Here is a 21,493-nt window from a genome sequence, read left to right as displayed (position 1 = left end):
AATCTGACTTTTGCCAATTCACTCATAAATGGTGCCAAACGCTTGCTAATTCTCGCCTGAAAGTTTTGGCAGTCGAAACAGAAGCCTTATTATCACTCGAGAAGAAATCAGCCCTGAAAAACTTAACCGGCGGAAAAAGATTTTTTGAAAAAATCCCTAAGCCCCGGGGTCACAATTTCAGCAAAAATCTGACTTTTGCCAATTCACTCAAAAATGGTGCCAAACGCTTGCTAATTCTCGCCTGAAAGTTTTGGCAGTCGAAACAGAAGCCTTATTATCACTCGAGAAGAAATCAGCCCTGAAAAACTTAACCGGCGGAAAAAGATTTTTTGAAAAAATCCCTAAGCCCCGGGGTCACAATTTCAGCAAAAATCTGACTTTTGCCAATTCACTCAAAAATGGTGCCAAACGCTTGCTAATTCTCGCCTGAAAGTTTTGGCAGTCGAAACAGAAGCCTTATTATCACTCGAGAAGAAATCAGCCCTGAAAAACTTAACCGGCGGAAAAAGATTTTTTGAAAAAATCCCTAAGCCCCGGGGTCACAATTTCAGCAAAAATCTGACTTTTGCCAATTCACTCAAAAATGGTGCCAAACGCTTGCAAATGCTCCCGTGAAAAGTTTGGCAGTCGATACAGAAGGCTTTTTATCACAGGACAAGAAATCAGCCCTGAAAAACTTAACCGGCGGAAAAAGATTTTTTGAAAAAATCCCTAAGCCCCGGGGTCACAATTTCAGCAAAAATCTGACTTTTGCCAATTCATTCATAAATGGTGCCAAACGCTTGGAAATGCTCCCGTGAAAAGTTTGGCAGTCGATACAGAAGGCTTTTTATCACAGGACAAGTAATCAGCCCTGAAAAACTTAACCGGCGGAAAAAGATATTTTGAAGAAATCCCTAATCCCCGGGGTCACAATTTCAGCAAAAATCTGACTTTTGCCAATTCACTCAAAAATGGTGCCAAACGCTTGCTAATTCTCGCCTGAAAGTTTTGGCAGTCGAAACAGAAGCCTTATTATCACTCGAGAAGAAATCAGCCCTGAAAAACTTAACCGGCGGAAAAAGATATTTTGAAAAAATCCCTAAGCCCCGGGGTCACAATTTCAGCAAAAATCTGACTTTTGCCAATTCACTCATAAATGGTGCCAAACGCTTGGAAATGCTTCCCTGAAAGTTTTGGCAGTCGAAACAGAAGCCTTATTATCACTCGAGAAGAAATCAGCCCTGAAAAACTTAACCGGCGGAAAAAGATTTTTTGAAAAAATCCCTAAGCCCCGGGGTCACAATTTCAGCAAAAATCTGACTTTTGCCAATTCACTCATAAATGGTGCCAAACGCTTGGAAATGCTTCCCTGAAAGTTTTGGCAGTCGAAACAGAAGCCTTATTATCACTCGAGAAGAAATCAGCCCTGAAAAACTTAACCGGCGGAAAAAGATTTTTTGAAAAAATCCCTAAGCCCCGGGGTCACAATTTCAGCAAAAATCTGACTTTTGCCAATTCACTCACAAATGGTGCCAAACGCTTGGAAATGCTCGCCTGAAAGTTTTGGCAGTCGAAACAGAAGCCTTATTATCACTCGAGAAGAAATCAGCCCTGAAAAACTTAACCGGCGGAAAAAGATATTTTGAAAAAATCCCTAAGCCCCGGGGTCACAATTTCAGCAAAAATCTGACTTTTGCCAATTCACTCATAAATGGTGCCAAACGCTTGGAAATGCTTCCCTGAATGTTTTGGCAGTCGAAACAGAAGCCTTATTATCACTCGAGAAGAAATCAGCCCTGAAAAACTTAACCGGCGGAAAAAGATTTTTTGAAAAAATCCCTAAGCCCCGGGGTCACAATTTCAGCAAAAATCTGACTTTTGCCAATTCACTCATAAATGGTGCCAAACGCTTGGAAATGCTTCCCTGAAAGTTTTGGCAGTCGAAACAGAAGCCTAATTATCACTGGAGAAAAAATCAGCCCTGAAAAACTTAACCGGCGGAAAAAGATTTTTTTGAAAAAATCCCTAAGCCCCGGGGTCAGAATTTCAGCAAAAATCTGACTTTCGGGAATTCATTCAAATATCGTGGCGAACGGTTGCAAATGCTCCCCTGAAAGGTTTGGCAGTCAAAACAGAAGGCTTTTTATCACAGGACAAGAAATCAGCCCTCAACAACTTAACCGGCGGAAAAAGATTTTTTTGAAAAAATCCCTAAGCCCCGGGGTCACAATTTCAGCAAAAATCTGACTTGCCAATTCACTCAAAAATGGTGACAAAAGCTTGCAAATGCTCCCCTGAAAGGTTTGGCAGTCGAAACAGAAAGCTTTTTATCACAGGACAAGAAATCAGCCCTCAACAACTTAACCGGCGGAAAAAGATTTTTTGGAAAAAATCCCTAAGCCTCGGGGTCACAATTTCAGCAAAAATCTGACTTTTGCCAATTCATTCAAAAATGGTGCCAAACGCTTGCAAATGCTCTCCTGAAAGGTTTGGAGGTCGAATCAGAAGGCTTTTGATTACAGGACAAGAAATCAGCCCTCAACAATTTAACCAGCGGAAAAAGATTTTTTTGAAAAATCCCTAAGCCCCGGGGTCACAATTTCAGCAAAAATCTGACTTTCGGGAATTCAGTCCAATATGGTGTCGAACGGTTGCAAATGCTCCGCTGAAAGGTTTGGCAGTCGAAACAGAAGGCTTTTTATCACAGGACAAGAAATCAGCCCTCAACAATTTAACCGGCGGAAAAAGATTTTTTTGAAAAATCCCTAAGCCCCGGGGTCACAATTTCAGCAAAAATCTGACTTTTGCCAATTCACTCAAAAATGGTGCCAAACGCTTGCAAATGCTCCCCTGAAACGTTTGGCAGTCGAAACAGAAGCCTTATTATCACTCGAGAAGAAATCAGCCCTGAAAAACTTAACCGGCGGAAAAAGATATTTTGAAAAAATCCCTAAGCCCCGGGGTCACAATTTCAGCAAAAATCTGACTTTTGCCAATTCACTCAAAAATGGTGCCAAACGCTTGCTAATTCTCGCCTGAAAGTTTTGGCAGTCGAAACAGAAGCCTTATTATCACTCGAGAAGAAATCAGCCCTGAAAAACTTAACCGGCGGAAAAAGATATTTTGAAAAAATCCCTAAGCCCCGGGGTCACAATTTCAGCAAAAATCTGACTTTTGCCAATTCACTCAAAAATGGTGCCAAACGCTTGCAAATGCTCCCGTGAAAAGTTTGGCAGTCGATACAGAAGGCTTTTTATCACAGGACAAGAAATCAGCCCTGAAAAACTTAACCGGCGGAAAAAGATTTTTTGAAAAAATCCCTAAGCCCCGGGGTCACAATTTCAGCAAAAATCTGACTTTTGCCAATTCACTCAAAAATGGTGCCAAACGCTTGCTAATTATCGCCTGAAAGTTTTGGCAGTCGAAACAGAAGCCTTATTATCACTCGAGAAGAAATCAGCCCTGAAAAACTTAACCGGCGGAAAAAGATTTTTTGAAAAAATCCCTAAGCCCCGGGGTCACAATTTCAGCAAAAATCTGACTTTCGGGAATTCAGTCAAAAATGGGGCCAAACGCTTGGAAATGCTCCCCTGAAAGTTTTGGCAGTCGAAACAGAAGCCTTATTATCACTCGAGAAGAAATCAGCCCTGAAAAACTTAACCGGCGGAAAAAGATTTTTTGAAAAAATCCCTAAGCCCCGGGGTCACAATTTCAGCAAAAATCTGACTTTTGCCAATTCACTCAAAAATGGTGCCAAACGCTTGCTAATTCTCGCCTGAAAGTTTTGGCAGTCGAAACAGAAGCCTTATTATCACTCGAGAAGAAATCAGCCCTGAAAAACTTAACCGGCGGAAAAAGATTTTTTGAAAAAATCCCTAAGCCCCGGGGTCACAATTTCAGCAAAAATCTGACTTTTGCCAATTCACTCATAAATGGTGCCAAACGCTTGGAAATGCTTCCCTGAAAGTTTTGGCAGTCAAAACAGAAGCCTTATTATCACTCGAGAAGAAATCAGCCCTGAAAAACTTAACCGGCGGAAAAAGATTTTTTGAAAAAATCCCTAAGCCTCGGGGTCACAATTTCAGCAAAAATCTGACTTTTGCCAATTCACTCATAAATGGTGCCAAACGCTTGCTAATTCTCGCCTGAAAGTTTTGGCAGTCGAAACAGAAGCCTTATTATCACTCGAGAAGAAATCAGCCCTGAAAAACTTAACCGGCGGAAAAAGATTTTTTGAAAAAATCCCTAAGCCCCGGGGTCACAATTTCAGCAAAAATCTGACTTTTGCCAATTCGCTCAAAAATGGTGCCAAACGCTTGCTAATGCTCCCCTGAAAGTTTTGGCAGCCGAAACAGAACCCTAATTATCACTGGAGAAAAAATCAGCCCTGAAAAACTTAACCGGCGGAAAAAGATTTTTTTGAAAAAATCCCTAAGCCCCGGGGTCACAATTTCAGCAAAAATCTGACTTCCGGGAATTCATTCAAATATCGTGCCGAACGTTGCAAATGCTCCCCTGAAAGGTTTGGCAGTTGAAACAGAAGGCTTTTTATCACAGGACAAGAAATCAGCCCTCAACAACTTAACCGGCGGAAAAAGATTTTTTTGAAAAAATCCCTAAGCCCCGGGGTCACAATTTCAGCAAAAATCTGACTTTTGCCAATTCACTCAAAAATGGTGCCAAACGCTTGCAAATGCTCCCCTGAAAGGTTTGGCAGTCGAAACAAAAAGCTTTTTATCACAGGACAAGAAATCAGCCCTCAACAACTTAACTGGCGGAAAAAGATTTTTTGGAAAAAATCCCTAAGCCCCGGGGTCACAATATCAGCAAAAATCTGACTTCCGGGAATTCTTTCAAATATCGTGCCGAACGGTTGCAAATGCTCCCCTGAAAGGTTTGGCAGTCGAAACAGAAGGCTTTTTATCACAGGACAAGAAATCAGCCCTCAACAACTTAACCGGCAGAAAAAGATTTTTTTGAAAAAATCCCAAAGCCCCGGGGTCACAATTTCAGCAAAAATCTGACTTTTGCCAATTCACTCAAAAATGGTGCCAAACGCTTGCAAATGCTCCCCTGAAAGGTTTGGCAGTCGAAACAGAAGGCTTTTTATCACAGGACAAGAAATCAGCCCTCAACAACTTAACCGGCGGAAAAAGATTTTTTTGAAAAATCCCTAAGCCCCGGGGTCACAATTTCAGCAAAAATCTGACTTTTGCCAATTCACTCAAAAATGGTGCCAAACACTTGCTAATGCTCCCCTGAAAGTTTTGGCAGCCGAAACAGAACCCTAATTATCACTGGAGGAAAAAATCAGCCCTGAAAAACTTAACCGGCAGAAAAAGATTTTTTTGAAAAAATCCCTAAGCCCCGGGGTCACAATTTCAGCAAAAATCTGACTTTTGCCAATTCACTCAAAAATGGTGCCAAACGCTTGCAAATGCTCCCCTGAAAGGTTTGGCAGTCGAAACAGAAAGCTTTTTATCACAGGACAAGAAATCAGCCCTGAAAAACTTAACCGGCGGAAAAAGATTTTTTGAAAAAATCCCTAAGCCCCGGGGTCACAATTTCAGCAAAAATCTGACTTTTGCCAATTCACTCAAAAATGGTGCCAAACGCTTGCTAATTCTCGCCTGAAAGTTTTGGCAGCCGAAACAGAACCCTAATTATCACTGGAGAAAAAATCAGCCCTGAAAAACTTAACCGGCGGAAAAAGATTTTTTTGAAAAAATCCCTAAGCCCCGGGGTCACAATTTCAGCAAAAATCTGACTTCCGGGAATTCATTCAAATATCGTGGCGAACGGTTGCAAATGCTCCCCTGAAAGGTTTGGCAGTCAAAACAGAAGGCTTTTTATCACAGGACAAGAAATCAGCCCTCAACAACTTAACCGGCGGAAAAAGATTTTTTTGAAAAAATCCCTAAGCCCCCGGGTCACAATTTCAGCAAAAATCTGACTTGCCAATTCACTCAAAAATGGTGACAAAAGCTTGCAAATGCTCCCCTGAAAGGTTTGGCAGTCGAAACAGAAAGCTTTTTATCACAGGACAAGAAATCAGCCCTCAACAACTTAACCGGCGGAAAAAGATTTTTTGGAAAAAATCCCTAAGCCCCGGGGTCACAATTTCAGCAAAAATCTGACTTTCGGGAATTCTTTCAAATATCGTGCCGAACGGTTGCAAATGCTTCCCTGAAAGGTTTGGCAGCCGAAACAGAACCCTAATTATCACTGGAGAAAAAATCAGCCCTGAAAAACTTAACCGGCGGAAAAAGATTTTTTTGAAAAAATCCATAAGCCCCGGAGTCACAATTTCAGCAAAAATCTGACTTTTGCCAATTCATTCAAAAATGGTGCCAAACGCTTGCAAATGCTCTCCTGAAAGGTTTGGAGGTCGAATCAGAAGGCTTTTGATTACAGGACAAGAAATCAGCCCTCAACAATTTAACCAGCGGAAAAAGATTTTTTTGAAAAATCCCTAAGCCCCGGGGTCACAATTTCAGCAAAAATCTGACTTTCGGGAATTCAGTCCAATATGGTGTCGAACGGTTGCAAATGCTCCGCTGAAAGGTTTGGCAGTCGAAACAGAAGGCTTTTTATCACAGGACAAGAAATCAGCCCTCAACAATTTAACCGGCGGAAAAAGATTTTTTTGAAAAATCCCTAAGCCCCGGGGTCACAATTTCAGCAAAAATCTGACTTTTGCCAATTCACTCAAAAATGGTTCCAAACGCTTCCAAATGCTCCCCTGAAACGTTTGGCAGTCGAAACAGAAAGCTTTTTATCACAGGACAAGAAATCAGCCCTCAACAACTTAACCGGCGGAAAAAGATTTTTTTGAAAAAATCCCTAAGCCTCGGAGTCACAATTTCAGCAAAAATCTGGCTTTTTTGTTTTGGCAGTCGAAAAAGAAAGCTTTTTATCACAGAACAAGAAATCAACCCTGAAAAACTTAACCGGCGGAATTCAGTCCAATATGGTGTTGAACGGTTGCAAATGCTCCCCTGAAAGGTTTGGCAGTCGAAACAGAAGGCTTTTTATCACAGGACAAGAAATCAGCCCTCAACAACTTAACCGGCAGAAAAAGATATTTTTGAAAAAATCCCTAAGCCCCGGGGTCACAATTTCAGCAAAAATCTGACTTTCGGGAATTCAGTCCAATATGGTGTCGCACGTTTGCAAATGCTCCCCTGAAAGTTTTGGCAGTCGAAACAGAAGGATTTTTATCACAGGACAAGAAATCAGCCCTCAACAACTTAACCGGCAGAAAAAGGTTTTTTTGAAAAAATGCCTAAGCCCCGGGGTCACAATTTCAGCAAAAATCTAACTTTTGCCAATTCACTCAAAAATGGTGCCAAACGCTTGCAAATGCTCCCCTGAAAGGTTTGGCAGTTGAAACAGAAAGCTTTTTATCACAGGACAAGAAATCAGCCCTCAACAACTTAACCGGCGGAAAAAGATTTTTTTGAAAAATCCCTAAGCCCAGGGGTCACAATTTCAGCAGAAATCTGACTTTTGCCAATTCACTCAAAAATGGTGCCGAACGGTTGCAAATGCTCCCCTGAAAGGTTTGGCAGCCGAAACAGAAACCTAATTATCACTGGAGAAAAAATCAGCCCTCAACAACTTAACCGGCGGAAAAAGATTTTTTTGAAAAAATCCCTAAGCCCCGGGGTCACAATTTCAGCAATAAACTGACTTTTGCCAATTCACTCAAAAATGGTGCCAAACACTTGGAAATGCTCCCCTGAAAGTTTTGGCAGTCGAAACAGAAGCCTTATTATCTCTCGAGAAGAAATCAGCCCTGAAAAACTTAACCGGCGGAAAAAGATTTTTTGAAAAAATCCCTAAGCCCCGGGGTCACAATTTCAGCAAAAATCTGACTTTTGCCAATTCACTCAAAAATGGTGCCAAACGCTTGCTAATTCTCGCCTGAAAGTTTTGGCAGTCGAAACAGAAGCCTTATTATCACTCGAGAAGAAATCAGCCCTGAAAAACTTAACCGGCGGAAAAAGATTTTTTGAAAAAATCCCTAAGCCCCGGGGTCACAATTTCAGCAAAAATCTGACTTTCGGGAATTCAGTCAAAAATGGTGCCAAACGCTTGGAAATGCTCCCCTGAAAGTTTTGGCAGTCGAAACAGAAGCCTTATTATCACTCGAGAAGAAATCAGCCCTGAAAAACTTAACCGGCGGAAAAAGATTTTTTGAAAAAATCCCTAAGCCCCGGGGTCACAATTTCAGCAAAAATCTGACTTTTGCCAATTCACTCAAAATGGTGCCAAACGCTTGCAAATGCTCCCGTGAAAAGTTTGGCAGTCGATACAGAAGGCTTTTTATCACAGGACAAGAAATCAGCCCTGAAAAACTTAACCGGCGGAAAAAGATTTTTTGAAAAAATCCCTAAGCCCCGGGGTCACAATTTCAGCAAAAATCTGACTTTTGCCAATTCACTCATAAATGGTGCCAAACGCTTGGAAATGCTCCCCTGAAAGTTTTGGCAGTCGAAACAGAAGCCTTATTATCTCTCGAGAAGAAATCAGCCCTGAAAAACTTAACCGGCGGAAAAAGTTTTTTTGAAAAAATCCCTAAGCCCCGGGGTCACAATTTCAGCAAAAATCTGACTTTTGCCAATTCACTCAAAAATGGTGCCAAACGCTTGCTAATTCTCGCCTGAAAGTTTTGGCAGTCGAAACAGAAGCCTTATTATCACTCGAGAAGAAATCAGCCCTGAAAAACTTAACCGGCGGAAAAAGATTTTTTGAAAAAATCCCTAAGCCCCGGGGTCACAATTTCAGCAAAAATCTGACTTTTGCCAATTCACTGATAAATGGTGCCAAACACTTGGAAATGCTCCCCTGAAAGTTTTGGCAGTCGAAACAGAAGCCTAATTATCACTGGAGAAAAAATCAGCCCTGAAAAACTTAACCGGCGGAAAAAGATTTTTTTGAAAAAATCCCTAAGCCCCGGGGTCAGAATTTCAGCAAAAATCTGACTTTCGGGAATTCATTCAAATATCGTGGCGAACGGTTGCAAATGCTCCCCTGAAAGGTTTGGCAGTCAAAACAGAAGGCTTTTTATCACAGGACAAGAAATCAGCCCTCAACAACTTAACCGGCGGAAAAAGATTTTTTTGAAAAAATCCCTAAGCCCCGGGGTCACAATTTCAGCAAAAATCTGACTTGCCAATTCACTCAAAAATGGTGACAAAAGCTTGCAAATGCTCCCCTGAAAGGTTTGGCAGTCGAAACAGAAAGCTTTTTATCACAGGACAAGAAATCAGCCCTCAACAACTTAACCGGCGGAAAAAGATTTTTTGGAAAAAATCCCTAAGCCTCGGGGTCACAATTTCAGCAAAAATCTGACTTTTGCCAATTCATTCAAAAATGGTGCCAAACGCTTGCAAATGCTCTCCTGAAAGGTTTGGAGGTCGAATCAGAAGGCTTTTGATTACAGGACAAGAAATCAGCCCTCAACAATTTAACCAGCGGAAAAAGATTTTTTTGAAAAATCCCTAAGCCCCGGGGTCACAATTTCAGCAAAAATCTGACTTTCGGGAATTCAGTCCAATATGGTGTCGAACGGTTGCAAATGCTCCGCTGAAAGGTTTGGCAGTCGAAACAGAAGGCTTTTTATCACAGGACAAGAAATCAGCCCTCAACAATTTAACCGGCGGAAAAAGATTTTTTTGAAAAATCCCTAAGCCCCGGGGTCACAATTTCAGCAAAAATCTGACTTTTGCCAATTCACTCAAAAATGGTGCCAAACGCTTGCAAATGCTCCCCTGAAACGTTTGGCAGTCGAAACAGAAGCCTTATTATCACTCGAGAAGAAATCAGCCCTGAAAAACTTAACCGGCGGAAAAAGATATTTTGAAAAAATCCCTAAGCCCCGGGGTCACAATTTCAGCAAAAATCTGACTTTTGCCAATTCACTCAAAAATGGTGCCAAACGCTTGCTAATTCTCGCCTGAAAGTTTTGGCAGTCGAAACAGAAGCCTTATTATCACTCGAGAAGAAATCAGCCCTGAAAAACTTAACCGGCGGAAAAAGATATTTTGAAAAAATCCCTAAGCCCCGGGGTCACAATTTCAGCAAAAATCTGACTTTTGCCAATTCACTCAAAAATGGTGCCAAACGCTTGCAAATGCTCCCGTGAAAAGTTTGGCAGTCGATACAGAAGGCTTTTTATCACAGGACAAGAAATCAGCCCTGAAAAACTTAACCGGCGGAAAAAGATTTTTTGAAAAAATCCCTAAGCCCCGGGGTCACAATTTCAGCAAAAATCTGACTTTTGCCAATTCACTCAAAAATGGTGCCAAACGCTTGCTAATTATCGCCTGAAAGTTTTGGCAGTCGAAACAGAAGCCTTATTATCACTCGAGAAGAAATCAGCCCTGAAAAACTTAACCGGCGGAAAAAGATTTTTTGAAAAAATCCCTAAGCCCCGGGGTCACAATTTCAGCAAAAATCTGACTTTCGGGAATTCAGTCAAAAATGGGGCCAAACGCTTGGAAATGCTCCCCTGAAAGTTTTGGCAGTCGAAACAGAAGCCTTATTATCACTCGAGAAGAAATCAGCCCTGAAAAACTTAACCGGCGGAAAAAGATTTTTTGAAAAAATCCCTAAGCCCCGGGGTCACAATTTCAGCAAAAATCTGACTTTTGCCAATTCACTCAAAAATGGTGCCAAACGCTTGCTAATTCTCGCCTGAAAGTTTTGGCAGTCGAAACAGAAGCCTTATTATCACTCGAGAAGAAATCAGCCCTGAAAAACTTAACCGGCGGAAAAAGATTTTTTGAAAAAATCCCTAAGCCCCGGGGTCACAATTTCAGCAAAAATCTGACTTTTGCCAATTCACTCATAAATGGTGCCAAACGCTTGGAAATGCTTCCCTGAAAGTTTTGGCAGTCAAAACAGAAGCCTTATTATCACTCGAGAAGAAATCAGCCCTGAAAAACTTAACCGGCGGAAAAAGATTTTTTGAAAAAATCCCTAAGCCTCGGGGTCACAATTTCAGCAAAAATCTGACTTTTGCCAATTCACTCATAAATGGTGCCAAACGCTTGCTAATTCTCGCCTGAAAGTTTTGGCAGTCGAAACAGAAGCCTTATTATCACTCGAGAAGAAATCAGCCCTGAAAAACTTAACCGGCGGAAAAAGATTTTTTGAAAAAATCCCTAAGCCCCGGGGTCACAATTTCAGCAAAAATCTGACTTTTGCCAATTCGCTCAAAAATGGTGCCAAACGCTTGCTAATGCTCCCCTGAAAGTTTTGGCAGCCGAAACAGAACCCTAATTATCACTGGAGAAAAAATCAGCCCTGAAAAACTTAACCGGCGGAAAAAGATTTTTTTGAAAAAATCCCTAAGCCCCGGGGTCACAATTTCAGCAAAAATCTGACTTCCGGGAATTCATTCAAATATCGTGCCGAACGTTGCAAATGCTCCCCTGAAAGGTTTGGCAGTTGAAACAGAAGGCTTTTTATCACAGGACAAGAAATCAGCCCTCAACAACTTAACCGGCGGAAAAAGATTTTTTTGAAAAAATCCCTAAGCCCCGGGGTCACAATTTCAGCAAAAATCTGACTTTTGCCAATTCACTCAAAAATGGTGCCAAACGCTTGCAAATGCTCCCCTGAAAGGTTTGGCAGTCGAAACAAAAAGCTTTTTATCACAGGACAAGAAATCAGCCCTCAACAACTTAACTGGCGGAAAAAGATTTTTTGGAAAAAATCCCTAAGCCCCGGGGTCACAATATCAGCAAAAATCTGACTTCCGGGAATTCTTTCAAATATCGTGCCGAACGGTTGCAAATGCTCCCCTGAAAGGTTTGGCAGTCGAAACAGAAGGCTTTTTATCACAGGACAAGAAATCAGCCCTCAACAACTTAACCGGCAGAAAAAGATTTTTTTGAAAAAATCCCAAAGCCCCGGGGTCACAATTTCAGCAAAAATCTGACTTTTGCCAATTCACTCAAAAATGGTGCCAAACGCTTGCAAATGCTCCCCTGAAAGGTTTGGCAGTCGAAACAGAAGGCTTTTTATCACAGGACAAGAAATCAGCCCTCAACAACTTAACCGGCGGAAAAAGATTTTTTTGAAAAATCCCTAAGCCCCGGGGTCACAATTTCAGCAAAAATCTGACTTTTGCCAATTCACTCAAAAATGGTGCCAAACACTTGCTAATGCTCCCCTGAAAGTTTTGGCAGCCGAAACAGAACCCTAATTATCACTGGAGGAAAAAATCAGCCCTGAAAAACTTAACCGGCAGAAAAAGATTTTTTTGAAAAAATCCCTAAGCCCCGGGGTCACAATTTCAGCAAAAATCTGACTTTTGCCAATTCACTCAAAAATGGTGCCAAACGCTTGCAAATGCTCCCCTGAAAGGTTTGGCAGTCGAAACAGAAAGCTTTTTATCACAGGACAAGAAATCAGCCCTGAAAAACTTAACCGGCGGAAAAAGATTTTTTGAAAAAATCCCTAAGCCCCGGGGTCACAATTTCAGCAAAAATCTGACTTTTGCCAATTCACTCAAAAATGGTGCCAAACGCTTGCTAATTCTCGCCTGAAAGTTTTGGCAGCCGAAACAGAACCCTAATTATCACTGGAGAAAAAATCAGCCCTGAAAAACTTAACCGGCGGAAAAAGATTTTTTTGAAAAAATCCCTAAGCCCCGGGGTCACAATTTCAGCAAAAATCTGACTTCCGGGAATTCATTCAAATATCGTGGCGAACGGTTGCAAATGCTCCCCTGAAAGGTTTGGCAGTCAAAACAGAAGGCTTTTTATCACAGGACAAGAAATCAGCCCTCAACAACTTAACCGGCGGAAAAAGATTTTTTTGAAAAAATCCCTAAGCCCCCGGGTCACAATTTCAGCAAAAATCTGACTTGCCAATTCACTCAAAAATGGTGACAAAAGCTTGCAAATGCTCCCCTGAAAGGTTTGGCAGTCGAAACAGAAAGCTTTTTATCACAGGACAAGAAATCAGCCCTCAACAACTTAACCGGCGGAAAAAGATTTTTTGGAAAAAATCCCTAAGCCCCGGGGTCACAATTTCAGCAAAAATCTGACTTTCGGGAATTCTTTCAAATATCGTGCCGAACGGTTGCAAATGCTTCCCTGAAAGGTTTGGCAGCCGAAACAGAACCCTAATTATCACTGGAGAAAAAATCAGCCCTGAAAAACTTAACCGGCGGAAAAAGATTTTTTTGAAAAAATCCATAAGCCCCGGAGTCACAATTTCAGCAAAAATCTGACTTTTGCCAATTCATTCAAAAATGGTGCCAAACGCTTGCAAATGCTCTCCTGAAAGGTTTGGAGGTCGAATCAGAAGGCTTTTGATTACAGGACAAGAAATCAGCCCTCAACAATTTAACCAGCGGAAAAAGATTTTTTTGAAAAATCCCTAAGCCCCGGGGTCACAATTTCAGCAAAAATCTGACTTTCGGGAATTCAGTCCAATATGGTGTCGAACGGTTGCAAATGCTCCGCTGAAAGGTTTGGCAGTCGAAACAGAAGGCTTTTTATCACAGGACAAGAAATCAGCCCTCAACAATTTAACCGGCGGAAAAAGATTTTTTTGAAAAATCCCTAAGCCCCGGGGTCACAATTTCAGCAAAAATCTGACTTTTGCCAATTCACTCAAAAATGGTTCCAAACGCTTCCAAATGCTCCCCTGAAACGTTTGGCAGTCGAAACAGAAAGCTTTTTATCACAGGACAAGAAATCAGCCCTCAACAACTTAACCGGCGGAAAAAGATTTTTTTGAAAAAATCCCTAAGCCTCGGAGTCACAATTTCAGCAAAAATCTGGCTTTTTTGTTTTGGCAGTCGAAAAAGAAAGCTTTTTATCACAGAACAAGAAATCAACCCTGAAAAACTTAACCGGCGGAATTCAGTCCAATATGGTGTGGAACGGTTGCAAATGCTCCCCTGAAAGGTTTGGCAGTCGAAACAGAAGGCTTTTTATCACAGGACAAGAAATCAGCCCTCAACAACTTAACCGGCAGAAAAAGATATTTTTGAAAAAATCCCTAAGCCCCGGGGTCACAATTTCAGCAAAAATCTGACTTTCGGGAATTCAGTCCAATATGGTGTCGCACGTTTGCAAATGCTCCCCTGAAAGTTTTGGCAGTCGAAACAGAAGGATTTTTATCACAGGACAAGAAATCAGCCCTCAACAACTTAACCGGCAGAAAAAGGTTTTTTTGAAAAAATGCCTAAGCCCCGGGGTCACAATTTCAGCAAAAATCTAACTTTTGCCAATTCACTCAAAAATGGTGCCAAACGCTTGCAAATGCTCCCCTGAAAGGTTTGGCAGTTGAAACAGAAAGCTTTTTATCACAGGACAAGAAATCAGCCCTCAACAACTTAACCGGCGGAAAAAGATTTTTTTGAAAAATCCCTAAGCCCAGGGGTCACAATTTCAGCAGAAATCTGACTTTTGCCAATTCACTCAAAAATGGTGCCGAACGGTTGCAAATGCTCCCCTGAAAGGTTTGGCAGCCGAAACAGAAACCTAATTATCACTGGAGAAAAAATCAGCCCTCAACAACTTAACCGGCGGAAAAAGATTTTTTTGAAAAAATCCCTAAGCCCCGGGGTCACAATTTCAGCAATAAACTGACTTTTGCCAATTCACTCAAAAATTGTGCCAAACACTTGGAAATGCTCCCCTGAAAGTTTTGGCAGTCGAAACAGAAGCCTTATTATCTCTCGAGAAGAAATCAGCCCTGAAAAACTTAACCGGCGGAAAAAGATTTTTTGAAAAAATCCCTAAGCCCCGGGGTCACAATTTCAGCAAAAATCTGACTTTTGCCAATTCACTCAAAAATGGTGCCAAACGCTTGCTAATTCTCGCCTGAAAGTTTTGGCAGTCGAAACAGAAGCCTTATTATCACTCGAGAAGAAATCAGCCCTGAAAAACTTAACCGGCGGAAAAAGATTTTTTGAAAAAATCCCTAAGCCCCGGGGTCACAATTTCAGCAAAAATCTGACTTTCGGGAATTCAGTCAAAAATGGTGCCAAACGCTTGGAAATGCTCCCCTGAAAGTTTTGGCAGTCGAAACAGAAGCCTTATTATCACTCGAGAAGAAATCAGCCCTGAAAAACTTAACCGGCGGAAAAAGATTTTTTGAAAAAATCCCTAAGCCCCGGGGTCACAATTTCAGCAAAAATCTGACTTTTGCCAATTCACTCAAAAATGGTGCCAAACGCTTGCTAATTCTCGCCTGAAAGTTTTGGCAGTCGAAACAGAAGCCTTATTATCACTCGAGAAGAAATCAGCCCTGAAAAACTTAACCGGCGGAAAAAGATTTTTTGAAAAAATCCCTAAGCCCCGGGGTCACAATTTCAGCAAAAATCTGACTTTTGCCAATTCACTCAAAAATGGTGCCAAACGCTTGCTAATTCTCGCCTGAAAGTTTTGGCAGTCGAAACAGAAGCCTTATTATCACTCGAGAAGAAATCAGCACTGAAAAACTTAACCGGCGGAAAAAGATTTTTTGAAAAAATCCCTAAGCCCCGGGGTCAGAATTTCAGCAAAAATCTGACTTTCGGGAATTCAGTCAAAAATGGTGCCAAACGCTTGGAAATGCTCCCCTGAAAGTTTTGGCAGTCGAAACAGAAGCCTTATTATCACTCGAGAAGAAATCAGCCCTGAAAAACTTAACCGGCGGAAAAAGATTTTTTGAAAAAATCCCTAAGCCCCGGGGTCACAATTTCAGCAAAAATCTGACTTTTGCCAATTCACTCAAAAATGGTGCCAAACGCTTGCAAATGCTCCCGTGAAAAGTTTGGCAGTCGATACAGAAGGCTTTTTATCACAGGACAAGAAATCAGCCCTGAAAAACTTAACCGGCGGAAAAAGATTTTTTGAAAAAATCCCTAAGCCCCGGGGTCACAATTTCAGCAAAAATCTGACTTTTGCCAATTCACTCATAAATGGTGCCAAACGCTTGGAAATGCTCCCCTGAAAGTTTTGGCAGTCGAAACAGAAGCCTTATTATCTCTCGAGAAGAAATCAGCCCTGAAAAACTTAACCGGCGGAAAAAGATTTTTTGAAAAAATCCCTAAGCCCCGGGGTCACAATTTCAGCAAAAATCTGACTTTTGCCAATTCACTCATAAATGGTACCAAACGCTTGGAAATGCTCCCGTGAAAAGTTTGGCAGTCGATACAGAAGCCTTATTATCTCTCGAGAAGAAATCAGCCCTGAAAAACTTAACCGGCGGAAAAAGATTTTTTGAAAAAATCCCTAAGCCCCGGGGTCACAATTTCAGCAAAAATCTGACTTTTGCCAATTCACTCATAAATGGTGCCAAACGCTTGGAAATGCTCCCCTGAAAGTTTTGGCAGTCGAAACAGAAGCCTTATTATCACTCGAGAAGAAATCAGCCCTGAAAAACTTAACCGGCGAAAAAAGATTTTTTGAAAAAATCCCTAAGCCCCGGGGTCACAATTTCAGCAAAAATCTGACTTTTGCCAATTCACTCATAAATGGTGCCAAACGCTTGGAAATGCTCCCGTGAAAAGTTTGGCAGTCGATACAGAAGCCTTATTATCTCTCGAGAAGAAATCAGCCCTGAAAAACTTAACCGGCGGAAAAAGATTTTTTGAAAAAATCCCTAAGCCCCGGGGTCACAATTTCAGCAAAAATCTGACTTTCGGGAATTCACTCATAAATGGTGCCAAACGCTTGGAAATGCTCCCCTGAAAGTTTTGGCAGTCGAAACAGAAGCCTTATTATCACTTGAGAAGAAATCAGCCCTGAAAAACTTAACCGGCGGAAAAAGATTTTTTGAAAAAATCCCTAAGCCCCGGGGTCACAATTTCAGCAAAAATCTGACTTTTGCCAATTCACTCAAAAATGGTGCCAAACGCTTGCTAATTCTCGCCTGAAAGTTTTGGCAGTCGAAACAGAAGCCTTATTATCACTCGAGAAGAAATCAGCCCTGAAAAACTTAACCGGCGGAAAAAGATTTTTTGAAAAAATCCCTAAGCCCCGGGGTCACAATTTCAGCAAAAATCTGACTTTTGCCAATTCACTCAAAAATGGTGCCAAACGCTTGCTAATTCTCGCCTGAAAGTTTTGGCAGTCGAAACAGAAGCCTTATTATCACTCGAGAAGAAATCAGCACTGAAAAACTTAACCGGCGGAAAAAGATTTTTTGAAAAAATCCCTAAGCCCCGGGGTCAGAATTTCAGCAAAAATCTGACTTTCGGGAATTCAGTCAAAAATGGTGCCAAACGCTTGGAAATGCTCCCCTGAAAGTTTTGGCAGTCGAAACAGAAGCCTTATTATCACTCGAGAAGAAATCAGCCCTGAAAAACTTAACCGGCGGAAAAAGATTTTTTGAAAAAATCCCTAAGCCCCGGGGTCACAATTTCAGCAAAAATCTGACTTTTGCCAATTCACTCAAAAATGGTGCCAAACGCTTGCAAATGCTCCCGTGAAAAGTTTGGCAGTCGATACAGAAGGCTTTTTATCACAGGACAAGAAATCAGCCCTGAAAAACTTAACCGGCGGAAAAAGATTTTTTGAAAAAATCCCTAAGCCCCGGGGTCACAATTTCAGCAAAAATCTGACTTTTGCCAATTCACTCATAAATGGTGCCAAACGCTTGGAAATGCTCCCCTGAAAGTTTTGGCAGTCGAAACAGAAGCCTTATTATCTCTCGAGAAGAAATCAGCCCTGAAAAACTTAACCGGCGGAAAAAGATTTTTTGAAAAAATCCCTAAGCCCCGGGGTCACAATTTCAGCAAAAATCTGACTTTTGCCAATTCACTCATAAATGGTACCAAACGCTTGGAAATGCTCCCGTGAAAAGTTTGGCAGTCGATACAGAAGCCTTATTATCTCTCGAGAAGAAATCAGCCCTGAAAAACTTAACCGGCGGAAAAAGATTTTTTGAAAAAATCCCTAAGCCCCGGGGTCACAATTTCAGCAAAAATCTGACTTTTGCCAATTCACTCATAAATGGTGCCAAACGCTTGGAAATGCTCCCCTGAAAGTTTTGGCAGTCGAAACAGAAGCCTTATTATCACTCGAGAAGAAATCAGCCCTGAAAAACTTAACCGGCGAAAAAAGATTTTTTGAAAAAATCCCTAAGCCCCGGGGTCACAATTTCAGCAAAAATCTGACTTTTGCCAATTCACTCAAAAATGGTGCCAAACGCTTGCTAATTCTCGCCTGAAAGTTTTGGCAGTCGAAACAGAAGCCTTATTATCACTCGAGAAGAAATCAGCCCTGAAAAACTTAACCGGCGGAAAAAGATTTTTTGAAAAAATCCCTAAGCCCCGGGGTCACAATTTCAGCAAAAATCTGACTTTTGCCAATTCACTCATAAATAGTGCCAAACGCTTGGAAATGCTCCCCTGAAAGTTTTGGCAGTCGAAACAGAAGCCTTATTATCTCTCGAGAAGAAATCAGCCCTGAAAAACTTAACCGGCGGAAAGAGATTTTTTGAAAAAATCCCTAAGCCCCGGGGTCACAATTTCAGCAAAAATCTGACTTTTGCCAATTCACTCATAAATGGTGCCAAACGCTTGCTAATACTCGCCTGAAAGTTTTGGCAGTCGAAACAGAAGCCTTATTATCACTTGAGAAGAAATCAGCCCTGAAAAACTTAACCGGCGGAAAAAGATTTTTTGAAAAAATCCCTAAGCCCCGGGGTCACAATTTCAGCAAAAATCTGACTTTTGCCAATTCACTCATAAATAGTGCCAAACGCTTGGAAATGCTCCCCTGAAAGTTTTGGCAGTCGAAACAGAAGCCTTATTATCTCTCGAGAAGAAATCAGCCCTGAAAAACTTAACCGGCGGAAAAAGATTTTTTGAAAAATCCCTAAGCCCCGGGGTCACAATTTCAGCAAAAATCTGACTTTTGCCAATTCACTCATAAATGGTGCCAAACGCTTGCTAATACTCGCCTGAAAGTTTTGGCAGTCGAAACAGAAGCCTTATTATCACTTGAGAAGAAATCAGCCCTGAAAAACTTAACCGGCGGAAAAAGATTTTTTGAAAAAATCCCTAAGCCCCGGGGTCACAATTTCAGCAAAAATCTGACTTTTGCCAATTCACTCATAAATGGTGCCAAACGCTTGCTAATTCTCGCCTGAAAGTTTTGGCAGTCGAAACAGAAGCCTTATTATCACTCGAGAAGAAATCTGCCCTGAAAAACTTAACCGGCGGAAAAAGATTTTTTGAAAAAATCCCTAAGCCCCGGGGTCACAATTTCAGCAAAAATCTGACTTTTGCCAATTCACTCATAAATGGTGCCAAACGCTTGCTAATTCTCGCCTGAAAGTTTTGGCAGTCGAAACAGAAGCCTTATTATCACTCGAGAAGAAATCAGCCCTGAAAAACTTAACCGGCGGAAAAAGATTTTTTGAAAAAATCCCTAAGCCCCGGGGTCACAATTTCAGCAAAAATCTGACTTTTGCCAATTCACTCAAAAATGGTGCCAAACGCTTGCAAATGCTCCCGTGAAAAGTTTGGCAGTCGAAACAGAAGCCTTATTATCACTCGAGAAGAAATCAGCCCTGAAAAACTTAACCGGCGGAAAAAGATATTTTGAAAAAATCCCTAAGCCCCGGGGTCACAATCTCAGCAAAAATCTGACTTTTGCCAATTCACTCAAAAATGGTGCCAAACGCTTGCTAATTCTCGCCTGAAAGTTTTGGCAGTCGAAACAGAAGCCTTATTATCACTCGAGAAGAAATCAGCCCTGAAAAACTTAACCGGCGGAAAAAGATATTTTGAAAAAATCCCTAAGCCCCGGGGTCACAATTTCAGCAAAAATCTGACTTTTGCCAATTCACTCATAAATGGTGCCAAACGCTTGGAAATGCTTCCCTGAAAGTTTTGGCAGTCGAAACAGAAGCCTTATTATCACTCGAGAAGAAATCAGCCCTGAAAAACTTAACCGGCGGAAAAAGATTTTTTGAAAAAATCCCTAAGCCCCGGGGTCACAATTTCAGCAAAAATCTGACTTTTGCCAATTCACTCATAAATGGTGCCAAACGCTTGGAAATGCTTCCCTGAAAGTTTTGGCAGTCGAAACAGAAGCCTTATTATCACTCGAGAAGAAATCAGCCCTGAAAAACTTAACCGGCGGAAAAAGATTTTTTGAAAAAATCCCTAAGCCCCGGGGTCACAATTTCAGCAAAAATCTGACTTTTGCCAATTCACTCACAAATGGTGCCAAACGCTTGGAAATGCTCGCCTGAAAGTTTTGGCAGTCGAAACAGAAGCCTTATTATCACTCGAGAAGAAATCAGCCCTGAAAAACTTAACCGGCGGAAAAAGATATTTTGAAAAAATCCCTAAGCCCCGGGGTCACAATTTCAGCAAAAATCTGACTTTTGCCAATTCACTCATAAATGGTGCCAAACGCTTGGAAATGCTTCCCTGAAAGTTTTGGCAGTCGAAACAGAAGCCTTATTATCACTCGAGAAGAAATCAGCCCTGAAAAACTTAACCGGCGGAAAAAGATTTTTTGAAAAAATCCCTAAGCCCCGGGGTCACAATTTCAGCAAAAATCTGACTTTTGCCAATTCACTCATAAATGGTGCCAAACGCTTGGAAATGCTTCCCTGAAAGTTTTGGCAGTCGAAACAGAAGCCTTATTATCACTCGAGAAGAAATCAGCCCTGAAAAACTTAACCGGCGGAAAAAGATTTTTTGAAAAAATCCCTAAGCCCCGGGGTCACAATTTCAGCAAAAATCTGACTTTTGCCAATTCACTCACAAATGGTGCCAAACGCTTGGAAATGCTCGCCTGAAAGTTTTGGCAGTCGAAACAGAAGCCTTATTATCACTCGAGAAGAAATCAGCCCTGAAAAACTTAACCGGCGGAAAAAGATTTTTTGAAAAAATCCCTAAGCCCCGGGGTCACAATTTCAGCAAAAATCTGACTTTTGGGAATTCAGTCAAAAATGGGGCCAAACGCTTGGAAATGCTCCCCTGAAAGTTTTGGCAGTCGAAACAGAAGCCTTATTATCACTCGAGAAGAAATCAGCCCTGAAAAACTTAACCGGCGGAAAAAGATTTTTTGAAAAAATCCCTAAGCCCCGGGGTCACAATTTCAGCAAAAATCTGACTTTTGCCAATTCACTCAAAAATGGTGCCAAACGCTTGCTAATTCTCGCCTGAAAGTTTTGGCAGTCGAAACAGAAGCCTTATTATCACTCGAGAAGAAATCAGCCCTGAAAAACTTAACCGGCGGAAAAAGATTTTTTGAAAAAATCCCTAAGCCCCGGGGTCACAATTTCAGCAAAAATCTGACTTTTGCCAATTCACTCATAAATGGTGCCAAACGCTTGGAAATGCTTCCCTGAAAGTTTTGGCAGTCGAAACAGAAGCCTTATTATCACTCGAGAAGAAATCAGCCCTGAAAAACTTAACCGGCGGAAAAAGATTTTTTGAAAAAATCCCTAAGCCCCGGGGTCACAATTTCAGCAAAAATCTGACTTTTGCCAATTCACTCATAAATGGTGCCAAACGCTTGCTAATTCTCGC

Source organism: Podarcis cretensis, assembly GCF_951804945.1.
Source record: "Podarcis cretensis genome assembly, chromosome: 9".
Taxonomy (NCBI): Eukaryota; Metazoa; Chordata; class Lepidosauria; order Squamata; family Lacertidae; genus Podarcis; species Podarcis cretensis.
Note: the sequence above shows the minus strand (reverse complement) of the source record.